Source organism: Plectropomus leopardus, chromosome 2 (assembly GCF_026936395.1).
Source record: "Plectropomus leopardus strain MGB_pleo_1.0 chromosome 2, ASM2693639v1, whole genome shotgun sequence".
NCBI lineage: Eukaryota > Metazoa > Chordata > Actinopteri > Perciformes > Serranidae > Plectropomus > Plectropomus leopardus.
In genome coordinates, this window is record NC_142177.1 from 39646165 (window position 1) to 39673031 (window position 26867).

The window sequence follows — 26867 nt, forward strand, 5'->3', positions numbered from 1 at the left end:
GGTGCAGAAGATAAATATTTGGTCAGTAACAAAAGTTCAACTCAATACTTTGTAATGTAACCTTTGTTGGCAATGACAGAGGTCAAACGTTTCCTGTAGGTCTTCACCAGGTTTGCACACACTGTAGCTGGTATTGTGGCCCATTCTTCCACGCAGATCTTCTCTAGAGCTGTGATTTTTTTGGGGCACGGACTTTCAACTCCCTCAACAGATTTTCTATTGGGTTGAGGTCTGGAGACTGGCTAGGCCACTCCAGGACCTTGAAATGCTGCTTACGTAGCCACTCCTTCGTTGCCTGGGTAGTGTGTTTGGGATCATTGTCATGCTGGAAGACCCAGCCACGTTTCGTCTTCAATGCTCTCACTGATGGAAGGAGGTTTTTGCCCAAAATCTCATGATACATGGCCCTATTCATCCTTTCCTTAATACGGATCAGTCTTCTTGTCCCCTTTGCAGAAAAGCAGCCCCAAAGCATAATGTTCCCACCGCCATGCTTCACAGTGGGTATGGTGTTCTCGGGATGCAGCATTCTTCCCCCTTCATACACGGCGAGTGGAGTTATTACCAAAAAGTTCTACTTTGGTCTCATCTGACCATATGACATCCTCCCAATCCTCCTCTAGATCATCCAGATGGTCACTGACAAACTTTAGACGGGCCTGAACATGTGCTGGCTTAAGTGGGGGGACCTTTCGGGCGCTGCAGGATTTTAATCCATGACGACGTAATGTGTTACTAATAGTAACCTTTGTTACTGTGGTCCCAGCTCTCTTCAGGTCATTGACCAGGTCCCCCTGTGTAGTTCTGGGCTGATTCCTCACCGTTCTCAAGATCATTTGTACTCCACGAGGTGAGATCTTGTATGGAGCCCCAGGTCGAGGGAGATTGTCAGTGATCTTGTATTTCTTCCATTTTCTAATTATTGCTCCAACAGTTGATCTCTTCTCACCAAGCTGCTTGCCTATTGTAGATTGGCTCATCCCAGCCTTTTGCATGTCTACAATGTTGTCCCTTAGTGTCTTTTATACAGATAACGAGTTCAAACAGGTGCCATTAATACAGGTAATGAGTGGAGGATAGAAGAGCTTTTTAAAGAAGAAGTAAAAGGTCTGTGAGAGCCAGAATTCTTGCTTGTTTGTAGGTGTAATACTTGTTTTGCGCAAGAATTTACAAATACATTGTTTAAAAATCATACAATGTGATTTCCTGGATTTTTTTTCACATTCTGTCTCACACTGTTGAAGTGTACCTATGATGAAAATTACAGTCCTCTCTCATCTTTTTAAGTGGGACAACTTGCACAATCGGTGGCTGCCAAATACTTTTTTGCTCCACTGTAACAAAGAAATCAGAAATCTGTGTTTTCTTAAAGGGGGACTCCCAACACTTTTACACATCAAAGTCATATTACTAGTCATAGGAAGTCTCGTTAGCCAGTAAAATGACAAAATGTCATCTGTGGTTCTGGAGGAGGATTTTCTGAAGAAATGACTCAAGTGACACCAACTGAGCTTCTAGATTTGGGTTTGGAAACTACACAATCACAACAGAAAGTCTATGCTGCAAACTGGAGGTGTAATGCTTGAAAGATGTGGGTGTTTATTCGGCAGAGAGAGGCAATGAAAAGATGTTTTCAGATTGCATTATGGGAAATAGAGACAGTATTTTTGGACCCATTCAAAAGACAGAAAGTCTTTACTGCATCCCCCCAGCTTCTTTGGGGGTGCAATACTGTGTTTTTTCTTAATCCCTGGACCTGCTAAATAATAATAATAAAAGAGATACAGCCCAGTGTGCTCCACAATAAAAGTATAATAAATATGTAAAACATTAAAACAAAAGCAAAAAGGACATCAAAATAGGTCAATAAAAAGTGCATAAATTATCAAATTGTATGAATGAAATTAAAAAGAAATGGAGAGCAGTAACAATGACAAAAAATGTTTAAAAATGTTCAGCGAGCCTGCATCTCTTCAAGCTCTTAGTAAGGTACAGTATGACAACATTTTGGAGCGTCGTTAGCAAAAGCTGCATCACCTTTTTTCATGTTTAAATGGCAAAGGGCATTTAATTAGCCGTCAATATCTCTACAGTACACTTATCTAGCTTATTTTACGTTTATCATGTCGTCTGTAAAAATCATTTGCCAGACACCTTTTTCCTCCTCAGCAGTCGGCACAGACTGTCCAGACTAAGACGCCTTTCACTAGGCAGGTTTCCATTAACCCTCATAATGCGCAAATTGAAATTGCGAACATATAATATAATAAGCTTATAGAAAAAAAATCACATTTTTCGCAAAACAAAAAAAAAAGCACACATGAAGGTGGTATTTCACACGATTCGAAAAAGCCATATTTTGCAAAACTGCTATAGACACACTTTTTTTGGCTTTTATAGCGATGTGATAGTGATTTGATGCTATGGCTATGCATGTGTCCGTAGGAACTGGCTCCCTCAAGATGCATCAGGAGCTACAGGAGTTGTTGGCTGCACATTATGCAGATAAATTAAGCTTAACTTCTGTAACATAAGAAACAACATAAATGTTTAATAATTCTATGTGTGTACTTAGTAACAATTAGGCATTAAAAACATAATGTGTTACGGTAACACATTACCACCCACACTGTCAACAAAAAAACGCCAACCCTACTTTTAACTGCCTGCTCTGCCAGCTGAGCTCCAGCCTTTATTGTCTTATTATGATCTGCAGTATTTTAATTTTTGTTTTATTTCCACTTTGACCAGAGGACATTGTTTCATGGAAGAACACTCCTGTTTATTTCTGAGCCCAATGTGAACCTGCATCATGCACGTCTGCTGGAGCCACAGTTTACAGAAAGCAGCAGGAAAATTGCTTACTGCTGCCTTGTGGGTTTCACCTTCCAAAAAATAAACAAGCTGAAAGATCATTTCAGTGGAAATAAATGGAGCTGAACACCTAAAAACCCACTTCAGTATAGTTTAACCTTTGCTATGTGCCATCCATCAGTCTCTTGTAAACATCAAGGGGTTTGCCACTTTGGGGAGACCACTGATGGTTCATTTTCTCCATCTCTCAGCAGCAAGGCTGTGAGCTGAAACTGAAAAAACCCGTGTCAGTCCCGAGCTGACGGTGTGTGGTTTTCTTCACTTGGTCTGTGAGTCACTGAATGAGCCAGGCTTGAAAACACAGCAGGGGGACTTTCTCTGCCTCTGTGCATTCACAGTGTATATGGACAGTCTATGTGTGTGAGTGTGTGTGTGTGTGATGAAGCATTTCGAAAGAGATGAAGGGTGTGTGAGTATATAAAGGCCTACATATGTGTGTGTGTGTGGGTGTGTTTTGTGGTCCAGCAGATTTCAGTCTACCCCGGTGGAAGGTCTCCAAGTTCTGTGCAGCCCCTCCAACGTCATCACCTTACCTGCCTGTGAAGTTCCTTTCATAACACACACAACTGAGAACACACACACAGGCTCAATCAACAGATCAGCTGCAGAATAATGAATCAAAAGAAACATTGATATGACTCATTGCTCTGTGGGTAGAAATACTGTCATTTCATTGGTCCAGATAATCCTCAGTGGGTGCCACAGTGCCAGAAATCAAACCAGCAACTCATGATTAAATGATCAGTCTGGCAGTGGGGGTGGTGATCATGTGTTTGCAACTAAAGCCGGCCTGCATGTCTGTATCAACCTTTACTTAAAGTTGTGTGTACTATTTTTCAGTTTTAAGTATTTTTGAACAATGTTTGAATTACATTTTGCTCTAAAATAAACTTGAACTTGATTAAGAGCCTTTGAGCAAAGTGCTTAACCTTCACAGCTTGGCTGACCTCTTACCCATCTGAGAAAGCATGAATGGAGAGATTTACAAAAAGTTAGTTTCCTCTACAGGAAAGCTTCTTTTTTAATCTAAAAGTAAAAGAAGGAAATTGGTTTAAAAGTGATGCTAAAATCATCAAGCTAGCCATGGCTTTGCATTCATTCATAATGTGGGCAGTTAACAGGGTAGCTAACCTGGATAGGCTGTTATGACTGAAACATAAGGAGGCATAAACATAAGGAAGAAAACCTAAATCCAATTTTTTGTTTTTTAATCTACATTGGGGTTTTTTGTTTGTTTGTTTTAGCGACACAATGCATGTAAAAAACGTACATTGCCAGGCCCTCACAGGACATCCAAAATTCCTGTATATATAATATATTTAGCATCTGTGGACAGCAACAGCAACTCAGGCTAATGATGTTTCAATTCTACAAATATTAAATTTGGGTGAACTGACCCTTTAAAAGCACTGCATAAGAGATGCTAAATGAAAGGTTAAGTCATGATTTTATAATGTAAACACTTTCTGCAGTGGAAGTTAATAGTATCTCACTGTGAAGCAGCTTCAAGAAATGTGATATTTTGTGTGCATTTAAATTACGACTTAAGAGAATGTGGGCCCTGCATCTTGTTGCTCCGTGTAAAAATCAATTTTCAAAGTCCTTCTTGACTCAAACATGTGTTTTGCCCCCTTTTGACCCTCAGGACGATGGACAGTTTTTCACATTCATCTGCTGAAAGAGGAGTTTCTCTGAGCTCACCTTAAATCCATGTTAAAGACATGTACATACAAGCAGGATTTACTAGTTTTTCAGCCAAATGTGGCTCAGTATGCTATTTTCACAAGTGTAGAATCAGGATCTAGGTAGTGTTATTCTCTGATGATGAAGGCTTTGACAATGAAGTTCCTATGAATAGTTCACTATGTGCACTGTTTCTGATGGGAACTTCAGGGGCAGGTGCAGGTGCAGGGGCAAATACACAACGCAAAGCAGAGGGAGGGAGATGGGAGTGTCAATAGGGGCTTGGCAGGAATTTTAACCCCCTAACAATTTAATCCAGCCATGAAGAGACAGAAGAATCAAATCATAAATGTTGTACATTTGTACATTATTAATTAAAGGACGCGTTGACACTTTCCTCCTATGACTTGCTAAAAGAAACCCATTTAGTGAAACAAATACACTGGAAATGTAGCAACAATTTTCTAAAGCACCCCCATATTTGGTGCACAGACAACACTAGAAACACAGATACAGGTTGCAAGAAAACACACATTCGTTGGAAAAAATGCTGCTGGAAACCCAGGAATAGATCACAAAGAAAAAAACTTGTTTGGCTCAAATGCCAGTGAACACCCACAATTGGTGGAACAAACCGCTGGAAATGTAGTTAAAAGTCACCAAAAAAATACACTTGGCCGACCAATGCTACTAGAAACACTGTGACAATTCACCAAAAAAGCCCACAATTTGGCACAAACATCACTGGAAACATAGCAACAGCTCACTAAATTCATGCTCATTTAATTTAAAGAAATACTGTTTGATGGTAAAGAAGCCACTAGAAAGGTAGTAATCTGTCGCCAAAATACACTCACATTTGGTGGCACAAACCCCAGTGAAAACACAGTGACAGTTCACCAAAAAACACCAACATTTTTTGCACAAATAGCACTAGAAATGTAGCAACAGCTTGCTAAAAAGACATCCACATTTGGTGGAGAAACACCACTGGAAAAAGGTGACAGACAAAACAAAACAAAACAACAACAAAAACTATGTTTGGCGCAATAAACACTGCTGGGAATGCAGTTACAGGTCGTCAAAATACATCTGGCACAAACAGCACTAAAAACGTAGCAACACACAGCTGGAAAAGTAGTGACTGGTTGTTAAATTGCACCGACATTTTTGGCACAAACAGCACTAGAAACATAATAACAGCTTGTAACAGAACATCTATGTTTGCTGGAACAAAGTGTTGGTAAAGCGGTGAAAGGTCGCCAAAAAATACACTTGGTGGAATAAACACTGCTGGAAACACAGCAACAGGTTACTAAAAAAATAAATAAATAAGTAAATAAATGTTGGATGTAATAAAGATGTGCTTCCTTTAGAAACGTTGATGTAGAAATTCAGATTTTGAAACCATACAAACAATTACATACAACTAGTATTAACAGCTACTAAACAAAAAACGTAAAAACGAATGGTTTTCACCCTTATCCTTCATTCTCTCTCCCTGCTGAAAGTTGAATTGCCGTGTTTTAGAAACAGATGCACGATGAAAACAGTTGCTGATTCAGGAACGCACTCCCATTGTAATCAAATTGGATTGCAGCATTTAGTCAGATTATCTTGTTTTCCCTTTTTGTAAAAATGTTCTGCTGTACGCAAGCAGATGGTCTTTTTCCTGCACCAACAGAAACAGCTGGTAGTTTGAATGAAGTTTCCCTGATTTTATCCATGAAACAATAAAACAGAATAAATCCCGTAAATCTGCTGAAAGCAAATCCTTCCTGTGTTTCTTTGTTTTTTCCTGGATGTTGTCCTGTCTCTGTTGTAAAACTGCTTATTTGTTGCTCTTTTGGAAAATCTTTTTAAAGTACAGTTTATTGACAGATGGTTCAGTTGCAGCAATGTGGCAATTTAAACTCATCCTGCAACACACACACACACACACACACACTGTTCTGCCTGACTGCTCTGCAGGGAGGAGATACTTCTATTGTAATCACCCCCATACACTCACTTACACTCATACAAACATCTTTCTCTCTGACTCAACACACACTTTAATTTTCTTCTCAAACACCCACAGGCTCTGGAAACACCTCTGGACTCTACAAACCAAGATAACTGAAGATATTTTTTTTGTCAGAGTGAATTTTTTGCTGCTTATACACCAGTATCGTTTTAGCTATTTAACTCGAAACGCCCAAACAAATGAGACGAATCTCCAGTAGAACATCAACATCACACAGAGATCCCATCACTGTTCAGCAGTATTTGGTCCATGGGCAAGCACATTAGGAAAATACTGTTCAGCATCCCAAAGTCACATGAACAGCAAAAGTAATTTTAATTAAACAAAAAGTATTAACACTTTTAAATATTTTCTTTATTCACAAATGTATTTTCTTACTGCAGTGATTCTGAACTGTTTTGTGTTTTAGTTTTAAATGTTAACATATTGTTTGCAGAACTATTTTATTAGGCAGTTTTCCATTACACGCTTGTGATGCTCAAAGCAAAGCAAAGCACCAAAGAAAAAAACTTTAGCAAATGAAAGAAAGTAGTTCCTACATGAAACTGTTCAGAAGGTCTGCGGATTATCCTCAGTAACTGGGTCATGATCTCTGCAAGGAGACCTTGCTGCTGCGTTTATCAAATGTATTTTTCCGGGCAAGCACCACAAGCCGAGCCAAAAAGATGTGTTTAGACCTTTTAAAACATGAAAAAAGGCAATGAGCAACAAAAGAAAAGAAAATGATTTCCTGAAATTTAGATTTAAAACAAGAAAAAAACAAAGCAGCACAAGAAAAGTGATGTCGCTCAAGGTTTTAAAGGGTTAAAGTCATTAAATGTATCATAATCATTGCTAAACATTTCATCCTGCTGCTGAGGACCTTTTATTTATTTATGTATAACGATAAACATGACTTCATGTAAATCCACTAAACCTGTTTTGAAAACATGAAATTGTAAGATTTAAAAACAAACATAAAAAGATGAACTATAAAGAAATTCTAAAAGAAGATGCAGAATGGTGCCATTTGATGAGAATGCAGTGTTGGCATTGATCATACAGATCATTTTGGTATTACTGTAACAGTCACAGATATATTTCATTATATGAATGTCATATCTCACTAAAACATATGGTGCTTTTTATAGCAGCATTACTCTACATTTGCTCCTCAAAGGTGGCATTTCTTGGCTGCTGATCAGACAGATTAACAGTAAACAACAATAATGATGGAGGGGGTTAAAGGGGATCTTTTATTTTGTGACGGCAAACATAACCACTCTGTTCTGCAAAACACCCACTTCCTCATCTGCATGTTTTTCATGGGTTCAAGTTTGTTTCTTTTTTTGTGCGACATTTTTTTTCCCCTGGGAGGTAACTGAGCACATCTGCTGACTGATTCATAGTCTCGGCAACTCCACATTCACACCTGAGGTTTCTGCCTCCTCCACAGTTTTGTGAGAGACATTACACAGGAAAACTATTTTGGTTTTAGTAAAATGAATTTATTATTGATTTCCAAATCAGTATAAAATTGGTTTTTTTTTAATGTACACTTGATTGCAGTGGTGATAAAACAAAAAATGATGTAAATTATTTTATTTATTTATAAATAAAATAATTTACTTCTCAGAAATAATTTACCATAAAATCTACATGTTTGTGACTAAGGAATGACCTTACCAACAAATCTGTATTTCTTTCTGTTTCGGAGAAATCACTGAACAATGGTTAAAAAAAAGACGTTTCCCATCCTATATTTGAAAAAAAACAAAAAAAAAAACAGCTGCCCTTTAAAGGTATTCATATTAAAGGGGCGGGGTGAAAGAACGAACACCGGAAACCACAAACAAAAACATGTGAGTAAGAGAGGGAGTGAAATAGAGAAAAGATAATAAAATATATATATTTACAGATATTTATTTTACACTATATTTTTATATCTACGATTTTTCGTGCCTCGGCTTTAAATGTTTAAGTTACTGTTGAATTTCCTCTCAAAACACGTTACAAGGTTACTGTAACTTTGACTGTTATCAATTCAAAACAGCTGCAGCTCTGTGGTCTTGCATTTGTTTGTTTGTTTGTTTGTTTGTTTAGCCACAGGACTATGTGTTTCGTTGTGATCTACCTTGTTTAGACTGTCATCTCAATCTTTTCATGGCACAAAACAGGAAGTTGGCACTGTTTTTAGCAGAGTTTCTGCTGATGTCATAAATGGGCAACATAAGTCAGAATATTATTATATTTTTATAATTATTATATTATTATATTATTATAATTTTATAGACAACAAGACAACAATATATTTTAGACAACAAGCAATCCCAGTTGGCCAATAAGTGAAGCACTGGAAAAATATGTTGTTTTTTTTAACCCACTGAATTTGTATCTTTTTCAGCTGAAATAATATAACAGCTAAAAATTCTAAGTGATTTACCTAAAACGTCATAGGTAGACACCAAAGGTCAATATCAGAGGGGCACCATGTGATGAGTTGGGATGAGAAGGTGTTATGACTCTCTGGCACAAGGGAGAAAGGTCCATGAAAGCCCTTTCTGGCATAAAGTTTCATTTCATAACCTGATAACAGCCCAATCCACTGTTGTTTTAACCGGTGGGAGGTTTGTTCTATATGCCCTTTAAGCACCATTTTATTGGTTTGCCTCGAGGGGACATAGTGCCGGACATTGTAGGTGGTTTTAAGGAGAGATGGGGATTCCCTCAATAGATATGCCTTACATACTTATCACTGCCCCCCTACAACAACACAAAGGATTACCTGAATTGCAAAGGAAATCCTTCAGTCATCCTACAAGCTGTTGTGGATCACCTATCTCTATGAATAATACACACACACACACACACACACACACACACACACACACACACACACACTATGCGGAGGATGTTCAGTGTAGCTCAGGAGACCTGAGCGCACTCACTGCTGAAAGAATGTGGCTATATCTAACCCAGACCACTTCTAAATAAAAAGAGAGAATTTCACCGATATAAAGATGGCCGTCCCATAAAACTAGGCCGTCTCTGCAGTAGAGAGACCAGCAAAGAAAAAACAGATACCTCCCACGGCAATTAGCAGGTGCACGCAGGTTTTTTAAACCCACTAAATGTCTGTATTCCCACTGGCACTGAGTTTATCTCTGGAGAGCGAGTCAGACTTTCCGTTACCTGGCACGGGCTTGTGTGTTTGTGTGTGTGCGTTGTCTTGTTGGCAGGAGGACAGGTAAACAGAAGACAACAGAAGGAACAGTGGTCTTTGAAAACGTTTCAGTGGTTTCTTCTCGTTTTTTATTTCTTACTCATTAAGTTCTCCTTTCAAACTCGGTGCAGATGTGATTGGATCGGTGTTTAGGCTGTTTAGGTGGACACATATTAATTACTGACGGCGCGTCATTGCATCTCATCGTTTAAGGAGCTAAAATTACTGCGTTCACCCATGTGTTGCATTCCTATCAATGCCAGCTGGAGCCTGATGCGACAAAAACCTGAGTCTAATGCAAAGTCACTTGACCGGGTGTGAGAGCCGTTTGAACGTATTCCCATTGCATTTAAAAGCCCGGTGTTAGCGGGTGTTAGCGGGTGTTAGCGTTTTTTGGGGGGGCTGGAGAGAAAGGAGAAAGAGAAAACTTAGAGCTTCTGCTCAAGAGGTAGAAAACCTACAACTACCAGAATGCTATGCACCTGCGGTATTGTGGACTGGTCCCTGTGAAACAATGGCGGCTGGTCGCATTCCTTATTGCAGTTAAACATTAAGCCAAAACATGTTTCTGAAGCCATCTGAAGCAAGAAACTCAGTAACAGAATCTTGGTTTACATTTGATCAGACCGTTTGAACTCTGCTTTTTCGGCCTTCGTTTTCACCGTGCTGGAAGCAGTTTGGGGTCCACTTCCTGTTCACAAACCCTTGTTAATTTGGCAAAAAGGGCATTAAAATACGTTTCTGAAAACATTTTAGGCAAGAAATAGGCCAGCCTGTTTCTCACTCCAAACCTGTCAAATATGTTCACTCTGTCAGTGCTTTCAGCATACGACAGTGACGCCAGAAGCCACCTTCTGGCGTCACGGACAGATGACACATGCTGGACAGCGTTTTGCTCATGCATGTCAACGTAGATGGGCGTAGGTCATTGGTCGTTGGTCGTAGGTTGTTGGTCATAGCCTGTGATTCAGTAGCATCACTGTACAGTCTGCATACATCAAACCTAACGTTGTACCCAAGTTTATTAAGATCCATGTCACACAGTGCAACTGCACTAAACTTTGCAAAAATCTCACAGTCTGCAGGAGGCTTAGGGGCACATTGAGGACGCAGGGCCAAGGCTGAATACTGGGACAGGAAAGTTTGATTTTAAGCACTGAAAGAAAAAAAAAAGGAAAAAAAAAAGGATTGATCCTCAGCAGCAGTGTTCCCACTGTTTGCATTCACACCTTCAACTTATCTTTTTATCAGACTCTCTCTAACAAATATAGATGGAACATTTCCTGGCGTAACCTGGTTTACTATTCGACTGACTCATTCCTCTACAGCGGAAACACTTTGTGTCACCGACACTGATACCGCTGTCTTCACAAGTGGGAGTCATTCAGAAACTCAGTGTGAAATGCTCTTGACTCAAGGTCGCTTTTAAAAGCGGGACCTGAAAGTACTCAAAGACGGAGCGTTGAAGGTTTCACAGAGGCTGGATCTCAGGAAATGCACTTTCACTTTTACTCCTCATACAACTGCTACAGCTCAGAAACAATAACTACATTATCTAATACGATATAGATGGAAGCGAATGCTTTCTCTGACCTTTATTTTGAACTTCTGTGGGTACTTAAACGACAAGTACTGTTATTTCTGCTGTTTTCCACTCAGTAAAAGCATTTAAAGCTGAACATAGCTCTTAAGAAAGCAGAAACCTCTCACCCAGCATGTCACATGTCTGCGTATCTGTGTTCTTTGAAAAAGCAATAAAAGGATAATAAATGTAGCCTGCACTTGTTTCTTAATGAGCAGGTTTCAGACTCTAAAAGGGAGAAATAATGGTCTTTACTCAGCAGGAAAGAATTAGCTGATGGAAAAAGTAAAATTGGATAATAAGAAAAGGATGGGTCATTGTAATGGAAGTATTAAAGTGTTGGCCAGCAGCTTAACTGTGTTTGTACTGAGATAAATAGAGTGGAGTTAAGTTGGACTCAATTACTGTTGTCAAATTTATTTATTTACATTTGTCATTGTTTCCATTGTTGTGTTTTATTTCAGGAAATGGTATTTGTTGGATGTCTATTTTGAGTTAAGGTTTCTTTTTTTCAATTTTGATTATTTTATAAGATCTTTTCTTTTTGTCAATAAATTCCAAGAAAGAAACCAATAATGGATTATTCCATCTCTTAGTATTTTCCGAATCAGTCTGTGACCCTCAGCCCCAAACAAAAGTATCACAACAGATGTACATTTTAAACTCAACAACAAGTGGATTCGTTGCTAGAAGCCAAATACCAATTTTTTTAAAAAAAACAACAGCCGAGCATGACAGTCAACAACACCGAGTAAAGACGCACTCTGTGCATAAATACGCGCATAGCCGACACAACAGCATGACCTGTGCTAAAGGTGCAGAAACAGGCACAAATAGACTGAACAGCATGACCAGTAACACTGTATAAAGCAGCACAACTAATCAACAGCGTGCAAATAAATACACACAATATAGAGAAACAACATTACAATCTACCGCAATGAACAGCAGACAAAAGATACACATGACAACAGTCTACTCACCCTCCCAGTCAGTGCTGCCCCGCTCCGTGTTGATGCAAGGGCATAATGTCCTCGGTTTTTAACTATTTTTATATATCCATTCCCTTTTTAAAACAAAGGACTGCCACTGCAAGTTTCTCCAGTTTCTACTTGTCTGAAAAATTACACATTAGCTGGGCAGGGAGAGATGTCAAATGGGCAGGCTCGGCTCAGTACGGCCTGCCCTTGACCCTGGGCTTACCTTTCTCCTCCTCTTGATGACAAAGTCAGCTTATCAAATCAAATGTAATAAGAACTACATCACCTCAGAAATGTTCATATTATATGTACGAAACGCACAACTGAACATAAAAAGACAAAAAACCTCTTGCTTGTTTATTAACGTGAAAGGTTACAATCCGATAGTCGTGATAAGTTTAGCCCCTTTGCCAGCGCAATGTAATGACAGGCTGCCAAAAAATACCATTCATCTCTGTACAAGCTGCGCTCAAACATCTTTCCAAATTACTCGGCTGAGTTTGAGAGAGAGGCTAAAGATAACACACAAAGATGTTCTTCTCTGCTGCAGAGCCGTGCACACAGTTCTGGTCTACTGGCAATGGGAAGGGAGTCTGTCGCTAATTTGGAGCAGGTTTTCTTATATACATACTTATTTCAGTGGAACTGATCAGACTTGATTAGAATAAACGTAACACCTCAACAAATTTTTAAAATATTTAAAAAATTAAGATGTGATGAACCAAGTGGACCAAAAAAGTTTTGGAGTCAAGTTGATGATCCGGATTCAGCTGTAAAGAAGGAGAAGAAGATTGTCTTTATGCAAAGTACTTGCTTTTCATTTGGTGTACCATAAATACCCACCTGAATGGGAAGCGGGGTTATTGGTGATTCTCTTTAGTTTCTTTTTACTGTGAAGCTGAAAGCAGCTGCTAAAGGTCTTTGTGTGTTTGAGTCATTAGGTCTCCCAGAATGAGCAGCGAGTGAAAAAGTGACTGTGTCGGCGAACCGAGTTTAATCATTGATGGTTTGTCTGACTTAGAGCTGGAGAACATTTATACTGAAAGTCATGGTGGTCTCTGATGGAGCTGCTGTAAAGACTCTAGTTCTCGTTTCATCTGTCAACCAATCAGAGTCCTCTCAGAGTGTGATCCTGGTGACTGATTGGTTGGTCAATCATTTGAATTTAAACAATGCTGGTTGCTGTCAAATCTCATTACTTTCCTCTTAAAACAATCTTTCTTAGATGTTAGTGAAAATTGACAGTAAATGTTGAATTTCACTTTTTAACTTAAGAAAAAAGAAAACTTTATCGACCTGTGGAGAAATACAGCACAGGGTAAAACACACTTTTTTTCTACCAGATTTTCAGAACTGACTTGGGACTACTGACAAAACTGTTTTTTTTTTTCTTCTCAACAATTCTGTGAATGAATCGTCTTTCTTAATCACACTGTGGAGGAGTAACCTGGAGTTGTCTTTTTCCCTGTGTGAAAACAAAGGTGGGTAAAACCCCTTTAGACTAAAACACAGCTCGTTTCCTCCACAAACAAAATGTATTTAAATGAACTGAAGATCAGCTGATAACTCACCTTTTATCCAAGGCCGGATTTTTTTGTTGTTGCTGGCTTGTTTGTTTGTTTCTTTGTTTTTTAAGGTGAGGAAATGGAAACAAAAACACCTCAAAGCTTTCACTCACATTCCTCTAACAAACTGGTGGCTCTTATTTCACTTACATGCATCCATTCACACACACACACACACACACACACACACACACACACACACACGCACACACAACTTTCTTACTTCTTATAACTCGTTTGGTTCAACCTCACTCGCTCTTATATTTAGCTGTTTGTTTCCTTTCTACTTTCCGTTGGTCTTCTCTGAGTTGAATGGTCAATCAAAGTGATTTAATGAATGGGGGCTCTACGGCGGCCGCTGCTGGTTCAATATGCCGAACTGACCTGAAGAAAAAGTCAACGAGGGTAGATGAGGGCGAAGGGATGGGGACACACCGCAGTGACGAGCGCCACAGATGCCCGTCGTCAGCCCAATGTGGGCAGACAGCCAAACGCTTGGTGTGTCACGGCCTTTAAAACCTTCTTTAAATATTTTGAGCTTGCAGTCGAGCTTGCATGTCAAATTCCCCTATTGGTCAATGGCTGGATGTCCAAAGACATGCTTGACTCAGTCTTCAACACCTCTTATTAAGTAGAGGATGGATTTAATTAATGGATATACCGTATATACAGCATATAATTTAGGGCTGGCAGCATTGACACGTTGATCACAATGCGATTAAGTCCGTCACTAACACATTCTTTTATTAAATCGCGTAATTACCGGCCAACATTGTTGTCTTTAAGAGCCTGTACCAGGCTGAGTGTTAAAGCAAAACTGATGTATACCGGTATCATGTGAAACTAGATGACCCGAGGGATCCAATAGTACCAACCATGTCATTCTTGCCTCTCAGTCAGATCAATGGAGAAACAACATTGCCATTTCACAAAATATCTGAATGAAAATAGTTTCCATTGGTGAGTCACATGAGTCTCCCCTTCATAGACCTGCTCACTTATGCCATGTAAAAAAAAAGCCTATTGTGAGTTTAATAGTCTGTGGACCTTTTTCTGCCTTTATACACTTTATGATAGTCCCATGCAGTTTTTCGAGTGTCATTTGATTTCTAATCAATACAATCTGGTAAATATTGCTTTACCTTTTCAATATAGACATCAAAACTGTTTTGAAATGACAAGTGATGGTGTTGAAAACATGATTCAAAACTTTGATTAATTAAGATTAACTTTAAAAATTATGCGATTAATCACGATTACCAAAATGAATCATTTGACAGTCTAAATAAAACTCCTATTCGCTGTATGTCTCAACTTCCATTACAGTATTTCCTTTTTGTTTCTACGTCTGTTTCGATCTTTTGAGCAGGTATGCGTAACAGTTGTAATGACAGTGATTCGTGATCTGATAGTGAACTGGTTTAACTGAACAGAGGACTGTGTAAACAGAGCCTCCTCCCCCGCCCCCCTGCAGCCCCCCATGCAGCCCACGCCTCCTGTCAACGCTGTCAGCAGATAAGCGATACCAGAGATAAGCGTTGCCCTGACAGGAATGTTCTCCAACGTCTCAGTTGCCTCAGAGTTCAGATGCAAAAAAAACCCTGATATTCGCCTCAGGTTGACTTCCACTTACATGCAAATGCCATTCAAATATTGATCCTGCGGCGACAGGGAATTTGAATACCAATCTTCTTGAGCAATTTCAAGGAATTTGGGTGTATGTCTTTCTGGCAGCCAGCGAGCATGTTGAGACATCGCTGAGAGGTGACTGTAATGACCCACATCACAGTTCATGTTTGACTGAGTTTAAAAGAAGCTTCTGGGCAGCAACCTGATGAACCTGTAACAGCTCCTCGAAGCTCAGTTAACCATTATAGCTATAATTTATATTTTTATTATAACAATGTACCAAAACGCCCTGTGAAACGACATGAATCACCTGAATTTCAGCCACAGCAGGAATCTGTTTTCAAAAACATCTGACAACCCCAGTGTACACTCCCTGCTTAGTATCAAACAGCACACAAAGACACAGCTATTCCCTTTTCTACTGGACAAAAAAAACGGAAAAAAAAACCCACAAACATTTAGCTTTTGTATTTTATTGAAATGGTAACAATCGCCATGGATTCCCACTTCAGATGACTCTGCAGTATACATGGGTATTTATTCACTCCAACTCCGTTTGGCTCCGATCAGCAGTGAAATACCACTCCTGGTTTAATTTTCACCCATTTTCTGGCGCGATGCAATGACGTGCAGCCATAAACTACCGTCCATCTCCATCTGAGCAGTGCATAGCTCTATCAGAAGCTACTGGCTGCTGCATCTACATGCGCTGCCGTCATCATAGCAAAAATAAATGCAGTCGAGTGATTCCCCTGAATTGTTGTAACATTTGACAGATTGAAAGTGCCAGTAGGCTATCTCCAAGCGGCATATTTCAAAAAACATTATTTGGTCGTTTGCCCCTTAAAAAAATAAATCACATAGAAGAATAAAAGTGATGTTTGAAAAAGCATCAGTGAAAATGAAGGAGAGAATCAATTCACAAGGAAACTTAACTGAACTTTGCAGAGGTTAACGCAAATCTTTTACATTTTCCCACAACCATTAAACGCACAGATGTTCTAGAAACTCTTGACTGACGTTTTTGTCTTCAGGCAGTTTTTCAGCTCCCTCTGGATCTCTCCCACTGAACCTCCAGTTTTCAGTGTGCCGTCTTCTGCTGAGTCACGCCCAGAGGGCAAGTTTACAGGAATGCAAATCTTATTCAAATGTTTCCTTGAAGAATGTGAGATCAGATATTGTTGAATGCTATTGAAGTCTGTCTGTCATTAACTAATTATCGATAACTGAAAGCCTTTTTTCAAAAAAAGGAAAAAAAAACATCTGGAGGCGAAAAGGTCACTTCAGTGGAAAATTTACACTATGGCCCATTTGTTTTTCACTTTGATCACTCACCTCAGAAAACACCTTCAGCCCAGCAGCTGAGCTGTGATTGCCAGACATTTAAAGTGTCGACAGGAAGGTTTCACTCAGAGGATAAAGCACGTGTGAGGTGACGGTGTGGAGGTTTAACAGGTAGTTTTATGACCTGATGATGCTCTCAAATAAACTCAAACACATCAGGCTTTCTACTTTTCTAATACTGAAAGCAACTTTTGAGCATTAACATATTTATTTAGTTTTTATCAGCTGCACTCTTGAGTTTAAACTATCTTTGTTCGTTTTTTTTTTTAAATTATTTTACATGATATGTGTAGAGTAAATTTGACCACCATGATGAAAAACAAACATTAAGACATAGTGTTGGTCATTAAAAAGTTTTGAACTCCCATAAATGAGTTTCTCAATGTGCTTTTTTCATAAACCAGGATACAAAATTTAGTTTTTTTGTAGGATATGCTCAACATTTATCAGCATACCACATTTTATTGCTTTACTGTATTTTGCAAATAAAATATTTATCTGCAAAGTAGCTTTTCTTTTCGGTCCCCTAGCGCTGAATGCGGCTGCTCACCGATTTATAGAGGATAGGTAAAATGCAAAAGATAATTTCCCTTTACAATGTACATGTGACAGTAAAGAATACTTCTTCTATAAAACAGAAACCCCTTTAGAGCCTTTGAACAATTCTAAATGGCATTTATAGTATAGCGGACAGACATTCTAATTCACAAATGGGTAGATTTTCAGGGGTATGTGACTTTCTCTTAAAGCGATGCTCTGCCAATTTTTAACCAGGTCTTTGTCACCACAGTGTGAGGAATGAGCTCCAGAGCCACTAGCTCCCACAGCTAGCTTTTTCCTAAACCTAACCATCCGTGACTTTGTCGGCTAATCTTAACCATCATGACAGTGTCATGTGCATTTGTTGACATCATGTAACGGCATCACCGAGCGTAAACAGCTGACGCAGAGGAAGTATAGAAACAGGTCAGTGAAAAAGTGTCACCATGTGACAAGTTGGGATGAAAACATGTTGTGTGGAACTAGATAAAAAGTCGGAGGATGCATCCTCAGGTGACCATGAATGTCTGTACAAACTTTAATGGTAACTCAACCAATATTTGCTGAGATGTTATTAGCCTGAATAAATGTGGTGGACCAACAACGACGCCAAAGTCACGCTGCTACCGTGAAACCTGATTCACTGACTTTTACTACTGAATGTACAAACTGTGTAAGTTTTGCAGTTGCGGCAGGCGACCAGCTGCCTGTAGTTCAGACAGTAACACAGTGTACTGACACACAGCCAGGAGGAGGTTATATAACATCACTCACTCCTTCTAGGAACCCACACCACAGGCTTATGTCTGCATCCTGACGACTGAGTCCTGACTCCTCTAATAACTTTCCAGGGTATGTGTGTGTGTGTGTGTGTGTGTGTGTGTGCGCGCGCGCGCGCGTGCGTGCGTGCGTGTGTGTGTGTGTGTATTTTGAGCAGCCTCTGATATCACTGTTAAAAAAAAATATTGGTGATGCAGAAGTTGCAACGCTAGGATTTTAAGAAAAGTTTTCCTGTCATGAAAAAACAGATTTAAACCTCATTGTTTGGATGCTAGGTCCTGGGGCTCTGCAGGACTGGACATGCCTCTCCTTGAAAATGTAACTACAAATTTGGGTTTCACAGATACCACATAAAGACCATGTGAACTGTGACTGGACATCTTTGACAGTTTATGCTTTTCCTAAATGTTTCCAATTCATGTAAAGACTGTAGTGAGGGAACCATGGAACAAACTTACAAACAGCTTGGCAATTTTTGATTCAACTTTTCCTTGACGACAGGAAAATTTTATATTTTTATGACTCAGCAGGGCAATTTCCAAAGTGAACCCTGGCTGGACAAAGTAAATTAAGCAAGCTAGTTTGAGTATTTTTATTATTATTATTATTTTCTTTTGGAACAATTTTATCTTTCTGTCTTTTTTTATCTAACAAAATAAAAAAAACAAAACACCATATAAATAAAATAACTGTTGTTGTAGATGAAATCTAGAAGTGAAGTGATTCTGCAGCTTCAGAATCAGACTTGTTCTGCTCTTGACTGTAATTTTAAAACTAGGGATATCAAAGTAAGCACTGCGTGGAGGAGAAAAACAAGTAATAAATGAATATCATGGGTCATGAATGGCATCTTGTAATCCTACATTATGGTAATTCTAAGGCTGCAGCCTGTTCTCTTTCGGAAGTCATCAAAGTGTGCCACTTTTGTGATGATTTCAGCATAAGATCCCAACATCAGAAGCCACCTTTCATGTCTGCATAATATTTTTTTCTACACCTTACCATGTGCCTCTTTTGCCTAATCCTAACCATCTGCTTTTGTTGACGTCCCACCGTTGGTTGCCATGTGCTTGTGTTGCTTAAACATAACCACGTACAGTTTAATCTCACAATGTGCTTGTGTTAAAATCACAGTTGCGGCTTCCCAGCACGTCAACAGCGGACACAGAAGGATACCAAGAGCATAAAATCTAGATGTGGACGTCTACTGCAAAGCGGTAGCATGTGACGATATGGGGTGAAAACGTGTCGTTCTCTGAAACCCTATCCTGACTAAAATATCTTAACAATTGTTGGTCGGATTAAACGCCCAGAAAACATCAAACTGAATAAGAAAGTGTCGATGCCAAAAAGTTGCACTGAAAACACCTTCAAGATGGCATCCAACTAGCACATATGTTCTGCGCCCAAATGAGAGGAAATAACTTAATAGCAGCAGGCAGCAACACAAAGGATGGAGGTACAAAGTACATGAGAGCCCCACTGCACAAAAAACAAATGATACTTTCATTATCAAATGTAATCTAGAAAAGATTAATCGCAAACAATCGTTAATGTTATCTATATCGCATTTAAAGCCCGGCTCTGCAGCCACTCATCTCCAGATCGTTCAGTCTGCTTGTGTTGTACAGACATGAATACTTTTGCTTGAGTTTTTGCTTCTTTGTCTTTTCAGCCTCCTTGAAAGCCTTTTTTCCACTGCACAAAAACACTGCCAAGACCCACTAAAATGTTATATTCCTCCAGTGCTTTGATTTAAGACCAAATATATGGAAAATTCAGTGATTGGTGTTTGGAAATAAATCAACACTAAGAGTCAAACTTTTCCATTCCTGTTTGAATTTTTTGCTGCATCTTAATTCTTTTGTCTTTCAGTAACAGAGACCTTTTGCGAGATTCAGTTTTGCATGCGATTGAACATCATTGAATGGATGTTAAAAGAAAGGAGAAAATTAAAAAGCAGAAAGTTACCAGGTTTCAAACCCTAATTAACACAAGCTGCTGCTTTGTGAGGGAAGCAACCAGGAATGACCCAGTGATAGTCCTCGTTGGGAGTTGCTTTCAACTCGTTTTCACAGATTTAATGTCCTCTGTTAAGGCAAAACACACAGCACATGAACTATAAAAAACTCTACTGCTGGTCGGGTTTCCTTAACACTTTTATTGTTCTAAATGTCTCATGATTAATAGACTAAAAACATCATTGAGGCTGCAAACCAAATCCCATAATTCAACTTTCTACATGTAGAGACCAAAACTCGTTCTTTTCAAAGAGCACATTCAAACATGATATCCAAAAAAAAGAGAGGTCTTTCTGGGCTGATACTGTATTTGCATTCAGTTTCCACTAAATGTGTCTCCAGTTAAGATTTGATTTGGTACTTTCTTAGATTTGAAACAATACGTCTGTTTCATATAATTCCCTGGACAATTATAAAGTCTATGCAGAGAGAGGCGCTTACACACTAAAACTCTGCATCAGCTGTGCCAACTCCTCACACTTTCTGTTTGGATGGGCTCACAGCCAAAGGACTCACACACACACTCTTACACGCACACATACGTGTACATATGCTGTACGCAGTGAACTGTTGCTCAGCAGGCTGTAACAAGAAAGTCTTTGAGTTGCCTGAGCGTGTGTGTGTGTGCATGCGCGTGTGAGCCAGCTGCAGAGAATTAAAAGATTCAGTTCCTCAATGACAAAACATTGCGGTCAGTTGTCAGCTAGTGGTTAGGAGGTCAAAGGTTGGAAATTGCAGAGTCCAGAATCTGAAGCCCCTCTTCAGTGACAAAAACTTACATTGAAATGGAGAACAGGGATTTTTAACAATTTTAGTTTTTTTTCATCAGTGTTGTAGGCCCAAAGTGATGCTGTTGTTCTTCAGCTATAAAATGTCTAGCCTATACACCAAACAGAAAAAAGTTTGAACATTTAATAGAATAAAATTTGCGTCACGCATTTTAAGCCTGGTGCCTCCTTTTCCTCTGAATTTTGCTGAACCATAATAGCACAGCCTCTCGAGTTTTTCTGGTGAGGATAGGTATGGATTCCAAATCCGAGAAAGGAAAAGTCTCACAAGAAAATAGAGAAAATTAGTAATATGTGAAGTGAATTGTTAAGTTAAGTATGAGATAAGGTTCAAGGCGGTGTGACTCAACTCAGTGTGGGCCTGGTAGGGTGCCAGGTGGGTCCCCCAACCATTTTCCAATCAATCAAATTAAAGTGATTCATACAAAAAACTGGTTTAGCACTTTTAGTATACATGAGGTACCCCAGACAGAGGTCCTACTTATAACCCTAAAAATGTTTAAAAATCCAAGAAATATCCAAAAATTCTTGCAATGTCCTAAATTCCTAGAAACATGTATGGGTCTGCCGCAACTGGCCCCTGACCCCCTGTCATTTTTCAGAAGTGGCCCCCAAGCAAAGCAAGTTTCAATATCCCTGGTTTAAGGTTTAATATTAAGGTTCAAGGTTTCTTTAATAGTACCCAAAGGTTAATTTATTGTGCAGACATTAAATTCAACATTCCAAAACAAGACATCACAGTAAAACAGTTTTGAAGGTTTAATTGGTGACAACACTACCTAAAATTACTAAAAGTTCACTGAAAAGTCATATGGTTCCAAACACCTGTCACCTGGGGGAAGTCCCGGGGAAAAGTCCTGTGTTTACTGAGGCATCACCCGCCAAGACCTGCCTCCAAACTGCTTCCTTCTTTACTCCCCTCATCACATTGCTCATGTTAATGCAGCATTCCCAAATATGTGGATTACATATAGCTTATTGACTCATGATTACCTATATATGTACAAATTTTAGTGCATTAAATTTCTTAGAAAAATGTGTAAACACTACATGAGAATAGCTGAATCCGAATGTCTCTTTTTTTTTTTTTTTTTTTTTACCTTACCTTACCTTGCTCTGTGTAGGTTGTTTTTGTAATACGCAATTAAAAAGAGAAATGGAAGTAAAATGAGAGTACAACTCTGTTGACACTGACCTCAACCTGTTATCCATACAAAGCGTACAGAGTGACGTCCACTGTGGTCAAAACAGGCTCCAGCTTCCTTTATGTAGAACATAAACAAACCCAAAGTAAAGAGTGAGAGATCTGCTAACGCTGTTTACCTGAGCAGACCACATGATTGGCTTCGTCTTCCTAGAAAAGCTCAGACCTTGTCCCGAATTTACCTGTAAACACACACGTCTGTCACACAGGTTTGAGCTCATGACCTTTCAGTCACGACTCAGTATAAAGGGCAGCGTCACTGACAAGTGGTGAAAGTAACTAAATTTACTCAGGTACTGTATTTTGAGGTACTTGAGTGTTCATTATACTTCTACCCAACCAAATTCAGAAGCAAATATTAATCTCTCTATCCACCTGCATTCATTAGATATATTTAGTTACTTTGCAGATTCGGATTAATGAATCAATAAATAAATTAGTATGTATTATTATGAACAATGTAAAGATTTTATTGATTCCTTAGTGAATTTCACAACAGTACAGTGTAGTAAAAAAAAATACACCTCACATTTACCATTCGCAACAATAAATTAATAAACACATGAATGCATTGATAATTATTCTGGGATGAACTAATTAGAGTGCGGGAGTCTGAGAAGCGTCCCAAAATCCGAGAAAGGTCCTCAAATCCTAGAAATATCCTAAAATCCTAGAAACATGGGACTGCTGCAACTGGTCACCTGCTCATTTTGCAAAAGAACTTTTGTTTTTGGATATAGGAGAGAGTTGTCCATGTTAATAGTATTTTTGAACTGTCTTAGACCATTGGAATAACATATAACAAATTTCAAAAATGGGTGAATTTCCCCTTTAAGTAAAATATCTGAGTACATCTTCCACACCACTGTGACCACACACACACACACACACACGCACACACACACACACACACACACACACACACGTACAAGCTTTTTCCCTGAGAGTCCTGAGGGGTTTTAGTGTGATCAGCAGTGTCTCTGTATTTTGTGTGTGTGTGTGTGTGTGTGTGTGTGTGTGTGTGTGTGTGTGTGTGTGTGTGTGTCCATCCATTTAACAGGCCATTTCCACAAGACGGATGTATTTACATACATGGTCCCTGTAAAACAAACACACACACACTCTTTCACACAGCAGTTAGCCGTCTTCACTAACAGCTAACAGGCTGAGGGGGATGATGTAGTGCTGAATATTTACATGCTAATAATCTAGCTGCTGCGTGTTTGTGCTTCACACACGTTTCTTTCTCCAGGAGGACAAGGAGGGAGTTTTACTTGCACAGCATGAACTTGACCTTTGAGTCACTTTGGGCAAAACTGTGAGTGTTTAAATTGTGGCGTAAACACTTTCATGTGTCTTCAACTGAGCTGCAGCTGCACTGATTTTTCCACAGTGGATGTAAAATGCCTTAATTATCAAAAAAAAGTGCAGGTCAGAGGTCATCAAACCCAAGCAAGGCATTTTCAAATCTTTTAAAAGTGATCCATGAAGCAGCATTTTCAAACATATGAATGTAAATCTTGTAATGGTTATTTATTGAATGTAATACTAAATTTTTTGTTTCTTTGTTTTCCTTTTGACAAGATATATACTCAATCAAAACCTTTTTCAGCAGCTCTGAGCAAACACACAGAGAATATATGCAAAGTCATTCAGACAGATCAAGTCCACCTCTCTCTCTCTCTCTCTCTTGTTACTGAAAATGGTCTTAAGTATTTGAACAGGGATGTCCTCACAGTACCTAGTCTGGGGTTGTTTTCCAGGACATAAACTCAACTCTCTAGTTCCAGAGAAGGAAAATATTAAAATAACACAATACTTTATTTCCAACATAGTGTCAGTTTAATGAGGAACAACCTTTCCTGTTTCAACACAACGGTGCTTCCCAGCACAAACATCTCTGCCGCCAGAATAAATGTTGGCATTGTTCGTTTTGGCAAACCACAGATATGTTTGTGCGTTTTTATGTTGTGGATACGATTATATTTTCAATAGTGCTGTGGTAAACGTGTGGTCATGTTTAGGCACAAAAATCATTTAAACATGGTTAGCAAAAGATCGTGTTTTGACATAAAATAACCACTTATGGTGGCACAATCCCAGCTAGATACACAGTGATGTCTCAGTTAATAACAATCCTTTTTTGTGACACTATCACTACTGAAGATGATGGCGTCTAACTAAAAAACACAACTACTTTCATGTAATATCTCAGCTGGAAACGCAGTGACATGTCTTGAACAACTACTTCATGTGCTAGAATCCCTGTTCAGTATAAAGTGCTATTTCAGTCAGATGCAAATGCTATTCATTGCACAATCCTCGCTGGAAAATGCTGTTTAAAAACAAAACCAAAAAAACATTTTTGTGGCACTAACCCATTTGGAAACACAGCAATGTTTCAGTAAAAAACAAACACTTTTCATGGCCCTGTTATGGCTGGAGATACTATGATGTCTTGGTCAAAACAGCCCCTTTTGGTGGCACTATCTTGGCAGGAAACATGGAAATGTCTTGGTAAAAACAATTGCTTTTCATGGCATTATCTTTGCTGGAATCACAGGAATATTTCAGGAAAAAACGATTACATTTTGTAGCACTATCCTAGCTGGAAACACAGTGATGTCCAAAAAAAATTTCCTTTTCATGGCACTATCCAGGCTGGAAATGCAGCGCTCTCTCATTAATGAACAGTCACTTTTTGTGGCACTGTCCTAGCAGGAAACACCATGTCTGAGGAAAATATAACAGCTTTTTTATCGTACTATCCCGGCTGGATATGCAAGAATGTCTCAGTAAAAAAAACTGTTTTGTTTTGTTTTCCGGTCATCCAACACTCTCTGGGATGAACTGGAACCAGATCTTATCACCTAAAATCAGCATTTGACCTCATTAATGCTGTTATGAATTAAAGTGAACAACAGCCAGCAGCCCGGTTCAACATCTGGTGAAACCTGAAACCAGAAGAGTGGCAGCTGTTACAGCAGCAGGTTAATGCCTGTCGCCTCTGAATGACATGTTCAACCATTTCATAGGCTGGAATGTTCTGGTGTCCACTTACTTTTGGCCATATGTTGCATCTCAGTCCCCTTTGTCAATCTCCTTTCTATGTTCACTGTCACAAACAGAGGCCTTGCAACGAGGTAGGCAAGGTAGGCAATTGCCTAGGACCCCTAACTGGAAGGGGGCTCCCAAAAGCAGACATATTGCAACAACACAAACAGGTCGGGAATCCCCCTAATTGGGCCCCCTACTAGCTGTCGCTCTATAATGGTAAGAAGGGGGCCTCCCACTGACGGCTGATATTTGGTCCATATCAACGACACAACTTGAACCCCCCTTAGAAACTGCAAACACACGTTGGGAATCTCTCTAATGGGGCCCCCTTCTAGCCGCTTGCTGCTGCTGGTGTCAAACACATGTTGAAAAATGAAGCCACCTTTCCTTCAGACCAAGTTTGCTCATCTTTCCTTTAAAAGAATACATTGTGTTGTTATTAGCTTATATGTATGCAAACTTTCCACATTTTTCTTTGAAAGGAAGCATGTAATGTTTGTGTTTTTGTTATTTATATAATTTAAGCAAAGTTTACTTCTGGTTTTGATATTTATACTACGTTGCTCATGTTTGTATTTGTCTGAAAAAAACTAAAAAAAACCTCTAAAAAACATTGTTAAAAATAAAAGATTTGTTTATTGAATCATCAATAATCATTTAATCATTTAAGGTGCCTTTTGCCTGACAGTGTCTAGAAACTCCCCTTGGTCTCTCACACACACACACACACACACACACACACACACACACATACATATATATATATATATATATATATATATATATATATATATATATATATAGTGTGAAGCTACACATAAATGTACAGGACTTAACAACTAAAAACAGGAAGTTGCTCACATCCCAGCACACATTCCACTTCCCACTCACACAAACATGCGCACACACATACAGGCTGAGGGTGGGATGGCCAGATGAGAGAAAAAAGGAAACACCAAACCACACGTTTAACGTTCAGCGCTCAGGAATGAATGGAATACCACTTGTGTCACTCAACGCTCGCTCTTCATTGGCTGAGAGGAATACCGGGGGCGGCGAGGAATGCCGTGATTGGCTGTAAAGGAACAGGGGTTGTTTGAATTGGACAAGGTTCAAGCTGCTTCGTAATTTAATATCACAGTGACTAACAGCTTCTTCCTCTTCTCTTGCCTGTGATAAAAAAAAATAGATTTACTTACGGGAAGGCTGGCAAACTGGACCCACCCTCTGTGTGTTTTTTTTTTTTTTTCTGTCATTAATTCATTCACCCGAGGCAAAGTGAGCTTACAACACACTGAGTCATCGGATATTGGCAAGATAGGTCACATTTTTCTAACCACAATACGAGGAAGGTGCAAGCGTTCAAGCTGAGGTCAAAAAAACAAAGAAAGACAAATAATTTGACAAATACTTGTGAGCTCATTGAGCTTTGTGTTTTTTGTGTAATGTTAACAAGGTGTTAGTGAAGGAATATATTTCCTTTTTTTCATTCACTTTCATTTCACAGATGGTTTAAAGAGAAGAAAAATAAGAAAATGAAATACGGGAATGCGATAACATGAGAAAAAGAGAGAAAAGGGGAAAAAAGCTTA

The 26867-nt window shown here is 39.1% G+C and overlaps 1 pseudogene; it reads right to left on the reverse strand.

Moving 5' to 3' along the window:
• Positions 1 to 422: 422 nt before the first annotated feature.
• The window catches only part of LOC148190288 (uncharacterized), a 45803-nt pseudogene continuing 19358 nt past the window's right edge, over positions 423 to 26867 (reverse strand).